The sequence below is a fragment of the Tasmannia lanceolata genome, unplaced genomic scaffold, assembly GCF_043159265.1.
Source record: "Tasmannia lanceolata isolate RefF3 unplaced genomic scaffold, GAP_Taslan_0.1 ptg000023l, whole genome shotgun sequence".
In the NCBI taxonomy this organism is placed as follows: Eukaryota; Viridiplantae; Streptophyta; class Magnoliopsida; order Canellales; family Winteraceae; genus Tasmannia; species Tasmannia lanceolata.
In genome coordinates this window covers 25,731,271-25,743,084 of record NW_027518700.1, presented here as the reverse complement: position 1 = coordinate 25,743,084, position 11,814 = coordinate 25,731,271, and positions in this window count along the sequence as shown.

The window sequence follows — 11,814 nt, the reverse complement described above, 5'->3', positions numbered from 1 at the left end:
CCCCCTGCTTTTTTGTCATCGTGCCTTCGCCTTGTCTGGAAAACATAAAAACCATGGGGGCCACTGTCGTCAATTTCTAGGAAGGAACTGTCGGCCATCGTGAACATTAAGAAACCGTCAGAAACTTCTTCATTTTAGTTATTTGTTGTTATTTGCCGCAAACCAGGATATGTGCTTTGATGCCAACTGATACATGACCGTCGAGCAACATCAGAAAATGGAGATAATACAAAGAGTACTAAATCAACTCATGGGATATTAAAAACATCCATACCACAATTTTGGAAAAAAGAAACTCCAATAGGACACATGTGGCTTTTTCAACCACTTCAAAGAGCCAAGGCTCTCTTCACAAAGAATGTTCCAAAAATTTACTTTATTCAAATCTATCTTTTTCTTTGTACATGTCAATGCATTATATAGTTAGTCAAAACCCAAAAAAAAAGAAACAACAAATGCTAACTTTGGTCATAAACAACTAATCACACTCATCTATCTAAAGCAATATAAATAAAAGTTAGAAATATAAATAAAACAATCTAAAAGAAGAAATCCTGTAATAGACATTTACCACATCCATATATCGTTCATAACTCTGTCAAATAATGTCCAAAACGCCTGATCTTGGGCTCGTTAGATATATAATCGGAAAAAAAATTCAATTGTATGAAAATCAAGACAAACGAACAAGATTTTATGCCTAATTAGTACACTACAAATAAGATGAAGAAAATAGAAATTGAAGAATAAGACACTTGTTCCATGCCGCACATTCTTGGCAGTTTTGCTTGCATACTTTCGCTTGAAAAAAGAAAACTCAACCTCGAGTTTAGGCCATTATCTTTCAACTTTCATTATATCTCAACAAAGACATCATAACTATATTGTTGCATCAACCTTTTCTTCTTCCATTTCTTATATTTTTTTGATCCCCTACATGGCGCTTAGACGTGAAAAGGGCTCTTGAAGGCACTCTCAGATTCACAGGTATCTTCCACATGGATGTAAGCTTCAAGTAGTGCTAACTATGGGTTATAGTCTTCACTTGTTAGAGTTCTTCATTCTCTACGGCTAGATCAGGTTGGGCAATGTTCGTCCAACAATTTCTTCTCGTTGATTTCACAAGAAAATAGCCAGGAAGTACTTCTTGTTGATTTCACTCAGAAATAGCCAAGAAGTATACTTCATGTTGATTTATCAAAGAAATAGACGTGACTTAGAGCTGAATTTAGTCGACGAAAAACTAATAACTCAGTGTCACACCTACTCTGAAAGATCCACAATAGATGGAACTTTGTAAGCTAGCTCTAATGTCCCGACCTAGGAGGCTAGGACTACAAAGGATGATGAATCCTCTCTTACCTACGCTCTGATACCAACTGATGCAGGACCGTCGACCAACAACACAAAATGAAGATCACACAAAGAGTGACTCATGGGGGTTTGAAAAATCTATACTCTAGTTCTAGAGAAAAAGTCCAATATGACACGTGAAGAAGCCATGCTCCTTCAACCACATGGAAAAGCTAAGGCTCTCATCACAAAGATTGTTCCAAAAATTTACTTTACTCAAATCATTCTCTTTCCTTCCTCATGTCATTCCATTATATAGATTGCCAAAACCCTAAATGATAACTTAAACAATTAATCTCAGTCATCCATTCAAAGTAACGCAAATAAAATATTACTAAAATAACACAAAAAATAGAAACTCTAATTGACAAGTACCACATCCATAAATTATCGATAACTTCAACAAATCACGTCTATATTGCGTGATCTTGGGCTCGTTAGAAAAAATCTGTATAATCATACCAAAATCTAGCCAAACAAAAAAGATTTGTTGCCTAAAAAGTAGGTTACAAATAAGATTATGAAAATGTTAAAAGGGTTGTAACCCCCGCGTGAAATCGCTACGCGCAGCGGAACTACAAATCGCGTAGAACAAAAATTTTCTTGTCAATTTCGTCTTTAAACCCAGGATCTTAGGGTCTAAATGATCCGATGGTGATTTAAATAAAAAAAATGTTATAATTATTACCTTTGGGACTATTTGCAATAATAGCCTCTGCTCGATCTATTCCTCGAACGGCCATGATAAATCTCATCGCTGTGGTCTCACAAGTTGAACCGATGAATTCCTTCAAATTGCACGAAGTGAAATTGAATTTTTTTTATTAAACTGCGTACGCTGATCATATCATCACCTTTGGGTGTGAAAAATGAATTTTTTATGGAGCTTTGATGATTTTTCCAAAAATTACAACTAGAAGTGGAGAAACTAGAAGAACTAAAAGAGAGAGAAGAGAGGAGAAATTTTAGACGTTCTTCCAAAGAAGAGAGAAGGGAGAACATTTTTCCCAGCCAAAAAATCTGTAGCAAAAGTTGCCATATGTGTTAATATAATTTTTGCTTTCCTCCTTTAAAGTTTTCAATTAATTCTCCTTAAAACTAGCTTTTTATCTTTTTTCACTAAAGAGAAACAAGATTTAATTGGAAATCTTTAATACTAATTTGGACGTGTTTCCCACAAGTGAAAACACCTATTTCCACTCAGAAAAATGTTCCCAATTGGCTCAAATGGTCAAATCAAATTCCAAAAAAATCTCCTAAAATTTCTCCCACATTCTCTCTTTTTTACTTTCTCACTACATAGTTGATGGCCAATTTTTTACTTCATTTTTGAACTATTAGGTGGCCGAATTTGGAAACTTAATAAACTAAAAAGTTGTATCCCTTTCAAAGTTGTTCGAAGCGAGAACTTAGACACTCATTTTGGCCTAGAGGTTAGAAAGTTATGACTGTTTTAGTAAAACAAGTCTATAAGCTAAATACAAACTTGTTATTTAATTTTTCTAATTAAATAAACTTATTTCCTTCCATCCAATGGAATAAAAGCTCCATACATAATATTCTATAATTTTCAAAATATTCCTAAGTTAACAATTAACTCTTTGGGTATTCCAAATGCGTCCTACGGTGTGTATATACCAAAGGATCTACGTAAATCTATTCCCTCGCATCAAATGCGACGAATCAAGTCTGAAATAAAAATAGGCAACACAAGAGGGGAGTGAATTGGGTTATTTAAATTTTTATCTTAATTAAGTATAATGTTAAAACCAATTTTAACAATTAACAATAATGAGTTTGATTAGGGTTTTGAAAAGCATTATAAGTTTAAATCTAACCCTTGTTCAAATAATTATAAACATAAAGAAAGGTTAGATATTACCAATCACCACAAGAAAAAGGAGGAAGAAGATAGGAGACGACATGATCATATATAGTGGTTCGGTCACAAACGGACATACTCCACTACCCAAGTACTTGTTCTTTCCTTGGGATTTTCTTTCACGATTTGAGATTCTGCACGCCGAATCTCCGGGCTTTACAATCAACTCCTTCAAGGGAACAAACCCCTTTTTTACAAATCGCCTCTAAGAAGCAATCCCCTCTTCGCAATATCGCCTCTAAGGAAATCACACATTTTCGCAAACCGCCTCCAAGGAAATCATACCTCTTCGCAAACCACCTCCAAGGTAGTGATTCCTCTTCGCAAGTACAATGAATAATGGAAGAAGTTTAAGCTCTCTCAAGCCTCTAAATAGGAAAATAATACAATGAATAGCTCATCAATCACTCTAAATGATAACAAATAAAAGTCTTAAGGAGCGCCTCTTGTTGAATGTAAAAACACAAATCAAAGCATAGAAGCGGATTTTGAAAAACAACCTTAGATTTCAAGTTTAAGCTGACAAGGATATGAAATGATCTTGCAAAAGGTTGTTTAGTTGGTCTAGGATAGGGTTTAAATAGCCCATGGAAAGGTATGACCGTTTGGGGGCAAAACCGTAAAAGACGTGGTTGAAAAAGTCAAGCAGGGCAAGCCCCAACGGCTAGTTTTTCAGACCAGCGCGGTCGACCAGGCTACGACGGTTGTTCGCCCCTATCGGGCAAACCTTTTTAATTTTCAAATTTATATCGTCGGGTCGACCGGCCTAAGGCGGTCGCATGACGAGGGCTAACTAGACCTTTTTATTTTTTGGCCAGGTTCCTATCCGCGGTTGTCCGGCCCTATGGCGGTCGACCGGCCTGCTTTGTTTCGGTAGGTGCCGGACTTCCAGCCACCTTACCGCAGTCGCCCGGGGAACCCCGGTCTACCGGCCCTGCTTTGAAATCTTATTTTACATATCAAAATTTCAGGGACTTGGGCCATGGTCTTTAGGCTTTTGTCCAAGGTTTTCAAACACATTTTAGGGTGTGTGGATGGTTTTCAAAGATGTCAAATTTGTTATGAAAAACCATTTGAAAACCTTTGAAAGTGCAAGTACATTTAAAACAAGAGGACTCCAATACAATCTAAAAGTGTAGACCTTGAGTTTTCCTGATGTCTTGGCTCCTCCGCACTTTCTTAGACATCTTCAACTTGCTTTGGATCTTGTGACTTTCTCCATTCTTCGAGAGGTACATGAGGTGGTCACCAATGCTTGTTCAACTCCAAGCTTCCATTAGCACTTTGCTCGGCATGCTTGTGGGATCTTTTACTTGATCTCTTTGACTTGAGCATCTTCCGAGGATGATGTCTCCCATGTGTGTACAAGCTCGTTGGTGCATTTGTGCATGTTGATCCGCAAGCCATGTGTTGAGTTGTGTTGTGTTGTATAATGGCGATATGACCTGTCAGGTTCCTGTCTAAGGCACAACACTACAAAGCAACACATTAGTCCATAAAGACTAATCAATTTGAGTTTGCTAGCATCAAAATAAGAAGGTAAAGGTGAATGTTTGAACCCATGGGCTTACATTCTCCCCCTTTTTTATAATGGCAAACCAAATTGATTAGGAGGCAAGATATATCACAATAGTACGCAAATAAGCATCAAATAATATAAGCAATGAAGCATTGCTCCCCCTCACTATATGGACAAATGTAACATGGCAATATAAAGCTAGAAATGCATATAGACTGTGGACTATCTAATCAATTCCAAAATTCTCCCCCTTTAGGCAGTAGCAAAAAGGGAGGTTTTACCAGTGAAAGTTCAAGATATAGTGCCAAGCAGTGCAATAATGACTCCCCTTATCTACTTATCATGGACATGAGCTGATTCAGAATTTGACATCACATGTCACCCAGAAGTCTGTCAAAGGCATAATTGTCGTAGAACAGTTTGCTGATGCACCCATTGAAGATACAGAGCTAAGCCGTGAATTTCCAGATGAAGGGATCATGACGATCAGAGATGCACCTAGTGACACTACATGTGTAAGCCCAAGGGTTCCCATGGGTCTAATCATCCACCTTACCACTTATTTTGATGCTAGCAAACTCAAATTGATTAGCATTTATGGACTGATGTGTTGCTTTGAGGTGTTGTGTTGTTTACAGGATTTCATGTCATAATCGCCATTACACAACCCCTCTCAACACATGGCTTGTGGATCAAGGATCAAATGAACCAAGAAGCTTGCACCTACATTGGAGACATCCTCATTTGCAGATGTTCAAGTTAAGAAGCTCAACATGAAGATCTCACAAGTTCCCTAAGCAAGTGTCAAGAAGGAGCTTGGATTTGAACATGCCATTGGTAACACCTCATGTACCATGCAACATGCATTGAAGATTGGAGGAGAAGTCAGAAGAGCCAAATAAGGTAAAGAAGTTCACTCACATGCTGAAGAAGTCCAAGAAAGTGCAAGGGAGCTGATACATTCCAAGAAGACTCATGGTATACACTTTTAGAATGTATTTAGAGTCTTCTTGATTTTATGATTAAATGCACTTTCAAAAGGTTTTCAAATAGCTTTTATACTTAGCATTTTACATCTTTGAAAACCATCAACACACTCAAAAAATATGTTTGAAAACCTTAGACTTAAGCCCAAAGACAATGGCCCAAAAGCCCCTGAGTTTTTAAAGTTAAAATAGAATTTTATACAGGGCCAGTCGACCGGGGTGTCCAGGGCGACCACGACAAGGTAGTTGGAATTCCAGCAATTGCGAAAAATAGCGGGCCGGGCGACCACGGAATAAGTTCTGTTGAAACATAACTATTCCAGCATGGTTTGGGCGGGCGGTCATGGGTCGGTCGATCGCAGATAATTTTATGAGTCAAATTCTTTGAACAAACAGGTAGCCCTCGCCGGGCGACCTCCATGGGTTGGTCGACTGCTACGGTAAGAAATTTAAAAATATAAAAGGGCGCCCGATAGGAGCGGGTGACCGCTGTGGCTCGGGCAACCGCGACGGTCGGGCAAACTAGCCGTTGGGGCTTTTCCGGGTTGACTTTTTCAACCCTATTTTTTATAGTTTTACCCCCAAACGGTCATATTTTCAAATACACTATATATACATGATTAAAACCTATCGAAACAAGCTTTTAAACATTTTGAGAAAGATAAAAAACCATCTTCTTTGAGCTAAAATCTTCTATCAAAAGCAAAACGTCTCTGAACTTGATTTTTACATTCTATCAAGATGATCTCCACTAGGCTTCTTACATTTTCTATCATTGGAGAGTTTGTGAGCTTTAATCTTTGTAATCCGCCTATCAAGAGGCAAGAGACAGTTCTATTTTTATTTTCTTCATTTGTTCTTCAGGGTCTTCGATTCGGCCCGTTAACAAAGGTGAATCATTGTAAGAGGGTGTGTCTCATCGGCAATGCTTCGTGCAGAAATGGTGTGTCCCCTTTGAAGTTGGAGGAGTAGGTGTATGGGTTGGGGATTCGCTCGTTGAAGAATTTCATTGTTTTAGTGGAGAGCCCCAAGTAGGTAAACTTAGAAGAGTGAAGTAGGTCTTGTGATAGACCGAACCACTATAAATCTTGTACCTTGTGGATGCTTTCTCTCCTCCTTCTCTTTGCACTTTGTGGTGATTGGTAAACTTTACCCTTTCTTGTATTTATGTTTTATTAAAACAAGGGTTAGGGCAAATAGACTTAAAGTAATATCTAAACCCTAAATTTCATTATCATGAATATTTGAACAAGGGTTAGATTAATAAGTGCTTACTTAGTAAATTAATAATCCATTTAATCAAGCCCAAAATTTTTAATTGACCAATTCACCCCCCGTCTTGGGTTGTCACACTTGTATTTCACTTGGTATCAGAGCTTAGGCTCTTAAAGAGATTTTTAAATTTAAAATCTACAAGAGAAAGATCCATGACAATCCAAATGGATTTTGAGAGAGGCCGAGCCTCCCAAATTCCTCAATTTCTTGATTGAACGAATTATGGAGCCTGAAAAGTGCAAATGCTTGCCTATCTCAAATCAAAAAATTATGACATCTTAGATGTCATTGAAAGGGGATTTTCTATTTCAAATGATTAAAATTATTTTTCTTGAATTCAAAGGCAATGATTACTTTGTGTTGTGGTATAACACCAAATATTTTTGAGAAAATTTCTACTTGCATCAATGCAAATGATATTTGGACCACATTAGAAATATTTTTGAGAAAGATATTTGTCTCTTTTCAAATGATAAAATTCATGGACAAAAAGAGATTACAAAATTTTTTTACAAATGAAAAGTCTTTCAAACATTCAATTTCTGATTTGGAAAGTCAAATAGATAATTTAAATCAGAAGTAAATGAAAGTTTGAAAAGAAATGAAAAATTAAATCATTTGAGCAAAATTTTGATAAATAAAAATGATGACTTAATTAAAAGGTGCAATGCCTTTGAAATAGAAAATAAAAGCCTTGAACATACAAACAAGGATTTAAATGAAAAATATAAACTTGTTTGTGAAAATGAAGAAAAATTAAAAACTAATTCATCTCATAAGATAAATTGCCTTGAAGATCAATTAAATGAGATAAAATTAGTAAATGAAGAACTCTCTATAAAGAACCAAAGAATACAAGAAGAAAAGGACAAACATGTTTGTCATCATATGTATTCTCATGGTTCTAGTTGTTCATCATCTATCAATGTTTGTTCTTGTTCATATTGTGGAGATTAGGACATCACAAATCTAGGTGTAAGCTTAGATTTGTGAAGTCAAACAAGTTTGTTTGGGGAAGAAAAGATACACTCCTGCAAACAAACTTGGTCGGAATCAAAGTATTTTGGGTTCCAAAATCCCCCACTCAAACCATTTATTGAACATATTGATTTATGGGGTTGTGCTTTAATTGCTATATCATTTGAATTCTCTCTAGATACTTTATTTCAAATGTTGCATCCTTGTATCTAGAATACATGTGCTTTAATATTATATCATTTCATTTTTGAGCTAAGATACATACCATTATTCATGTTTTTAATAGAATGGATCTTTGCAAATTGTGCTTTAATGATCACATCATATCCATGCTACAGTTTATAAGCCAAAACAATGCTATACTAGACTATATCTCTGTACTTTATTGAATATCATTCTAAAATTTTTAGTCTAAGTTCACACACTTTGTCTCATTTCCTCTTGCACTTAGTATTCATCCACAAAGAAAATCCAAAATAGAAAATCTCAAAGTGAAAACTATGTGTGTGCTTCTATGAAAATCAACCACTCCATTGCCCTTGAGTTCAACTTAATCTATCAAGTCCATTTCCTCCATATTTGAACTCTATCTAGGACAATTTTGGCATTAGCTAGATCTTAGAATATTCAACTTGGTTTGAATATCATTTCTAGCTAGATTAAGAAGTTTAAAGCCATGTCTAAGGAAATCCACTCAAATCCTTTCCTAGACATCTCTTGTGCCCTATGTGAGTAATCATATCTATTACTTTGCACTTAGGTGTCCTTCAAACCCATTCTTGTGTGCTTAGTGATTATCATTAAATGCATAAGAAATCTTGATGGGTTATAATAGATGTGTTCCAAAAGTTTAAAATGAATATCCTCTCATGACTAAGATGAAATTACCTAGTCATAGTAGTTCATTTTGGAATGCATTTGCCCAATGTGTTCATCTCTTGATATACTCTAAAAGAGTCCTTGATCTCTCCCTAAATTCATATAATAATATATTATATACGGAAGTTAAAAATGATCTAGATTCAATGTATGAAACTCATATTAAGTAAAATTGAAAATGTCATAGGAATCTAGTATCATTGTTGGGCACTCACACATTAATGTAGTTGACATGCAATACCTTGTGATGGGAACACTTGTCTCCCTCACATTTTAGTTTTCTATGGGCTTATGCACTTTGTGCTTAATGCCTTACTCGTTCATCTATAGTTTGTGGATGTAAATGTAGAGGTTTGGACCATAAACCCTATGTGTCATGTTACTTGTGTCCAATCTTCATAGACTATCCATGGAGGCTTTAAATGCCATATCTTGCTCATGTTTTCCCATAAGTGATATATTATCACTTGCATGAGCCATGTATGTCTCTCTCAGACATAATCCTTTATAGTTTACTTGTTATTTGTCTGAGTCCTATAGATTTGTGCTAAATAGACATATGTATATAATCTATAGTTAATTCCCCTTGTGTGGTATTAGCTACATGGTAAAGATTGTAAACTTAAAATTAAAAGCTACTCAAATGGTACTCTTAGTCCTCTTAGCTAGTAAGTTAGAGAGTGTACACTCACCTTTAATTAAAACAACTAATCTCTTTGGCTTCTAGCCAACATCTTCACCATGATAAGCCATATGTGCATTAAAGTGTCACTTATACATAATATATATATATATGCACATAGGTTGTCATCTCTTTTAATATCATATGACTACCTATAACAATCATGCATTAGTAGCCCAAGGGTTGTTTGTCAATCACTCACCCCAAAATTCCTTGGTGCTTTTGTGTTAGGACATCCCTTTGGATTCATACCATGTATGAGTCTCTAACAAAGGAGGAGCAATACATGAAAATATCTGTCCTTTCCATCTTGTCATATGTAGGTTGATATGAGCATCACACTACATGTGATGAGTTCACTCATATGGAGCTTTATTGCTTCATATGTGTGGTAGTTGGAATTTGTTTTGTGCTTACATTTTGAGATCATCTCTCATTTGTGACAAAATCCCTTAGCCTGTGCCTCAGTGCCATATCTTCTTTCGCTTTATACTTATCTTGGATGTACTCTTATGGTTTCATCATTTCCAATGATAAGTATCTTGTTCTAGAGTCTTAAAACTCTATAGAACTCTCCTTCATAGGATAGTGCTTGAACTATTTATCTCATTGCCTATGAAGTGAGTCTCTTATCATGAGTTTTTGAAAGAAAACATATAATTCATCATGATAAGATCCAATGGCTATACTTTTACAGTTTTATCTATAGCCATTATATATTGTCATGCCTTACCTTTTAAGTTCTATCAAAGGCCAATGACAAATTCTTGGGAGAAAGTCTATTCTTTGAGCTGATAAAGTATTAAAAATATTTTTAAGCTTATCATGTCCTATCATCACTTCCAAGATTTTAGCTTTCAAGGCCTCAAGTTGATTGATTTCAGATAATCAGTCATTCATAGCTTGTCTAAAGTACTTTTCCCCTTCTATCATGCCAGATGTAATAAGATGATAGATGTACATAATTTTCCTCTATCCAATCCTATGGTGAAGGATGAACAGAGACTAGAAAAATTGAAGATTCATTACTGGCATGTGCATTTTCTGAATCCTACCAAGGATGATCTTTTGATGAAGGAGAAGATTTAAAACAAATAGCCAATCTCTCAATTCAGGAAGAGCTTTTAAAAATGCTACACTTACATGAAAGAAAGGGTCAAGCATTGATCTAAGCTCTTCTAAACATTCATCTGTAGAAGAGTTCCCGATAGAAGAATGTGAAGTTCAACTTTGCTTCTCTCGAGAGATTTTCAAATACCACTTTTATCATTTAAGAAATATTAATTGAAATTTGGTATCAATCTTCCATCATTTGTTCATGAATATGGAGTATTGTAGTTATTATGTATATATACATGATCATTGGCTGTCATGGATATGTACCTCATTGGTTTCATTCTTTTATCCATGTGTTTATTTGACTATTTTCCTCAAGATCATATCCTTGGTCTAATAATCATCATTACAATTCAAACTTTAATTATCATTTGAATGGAGCAATCTCAGTGGTTAAAGGTGATTAAATGTGAATCAAGGGCCTATGTTCTTAGAACTTTAACATTTAGATTAGATGCACACAGTCAGGGGGACTTTCACTTTGATATGTGTAAATCTCTATGAGTAAGAAACAAGTCATCTCAAAAAGGTTATATTATAGTTCAGAGCATATTAATGCACTGGAAGAGACTTGTCTGCTTATTGTCAAGAGATCCCCTACATGATGCAACTTGTGAACTTGAAAAGTTATGTCTTAGATTTGATCATATCCTTGCTTAGGTAAAGACTTATATTCTTCAAAAGTTGCATATCAAGCCCATATGTCTAAATCACATCACATTTTCAACCATTCTACCTTGTCATGCCCTATTACATAGGTTCACCTAGGGTTAATGACAAATAAATAGGGGGAGAGCTAAATAGTTATATACTCATGTTTATGTAGATCATTATGATATGTTTAAATGATCTATTGCCTCCATACTTGTGCATAACTTGCAAATCATTACATAAAAAAAATTACTTATCATGCACTTTACTTTGTTTTCTATTTTGATAAGCATCATAAGAGCTTTAATGTAATACCATATACTTGACACATAGCTTAGATAAGCTATTATTTATCTTGACACCCCACTTGCACTTTCGCTTGCATATCCCTACCATTTTGCTGTTGCCAAAAGGGGGAGAGTTTTGGAAATTGATTAGGTAGTTCACATTGTATATGCACCACTTGCTTTACATTATCATTTTGTACTTGTGC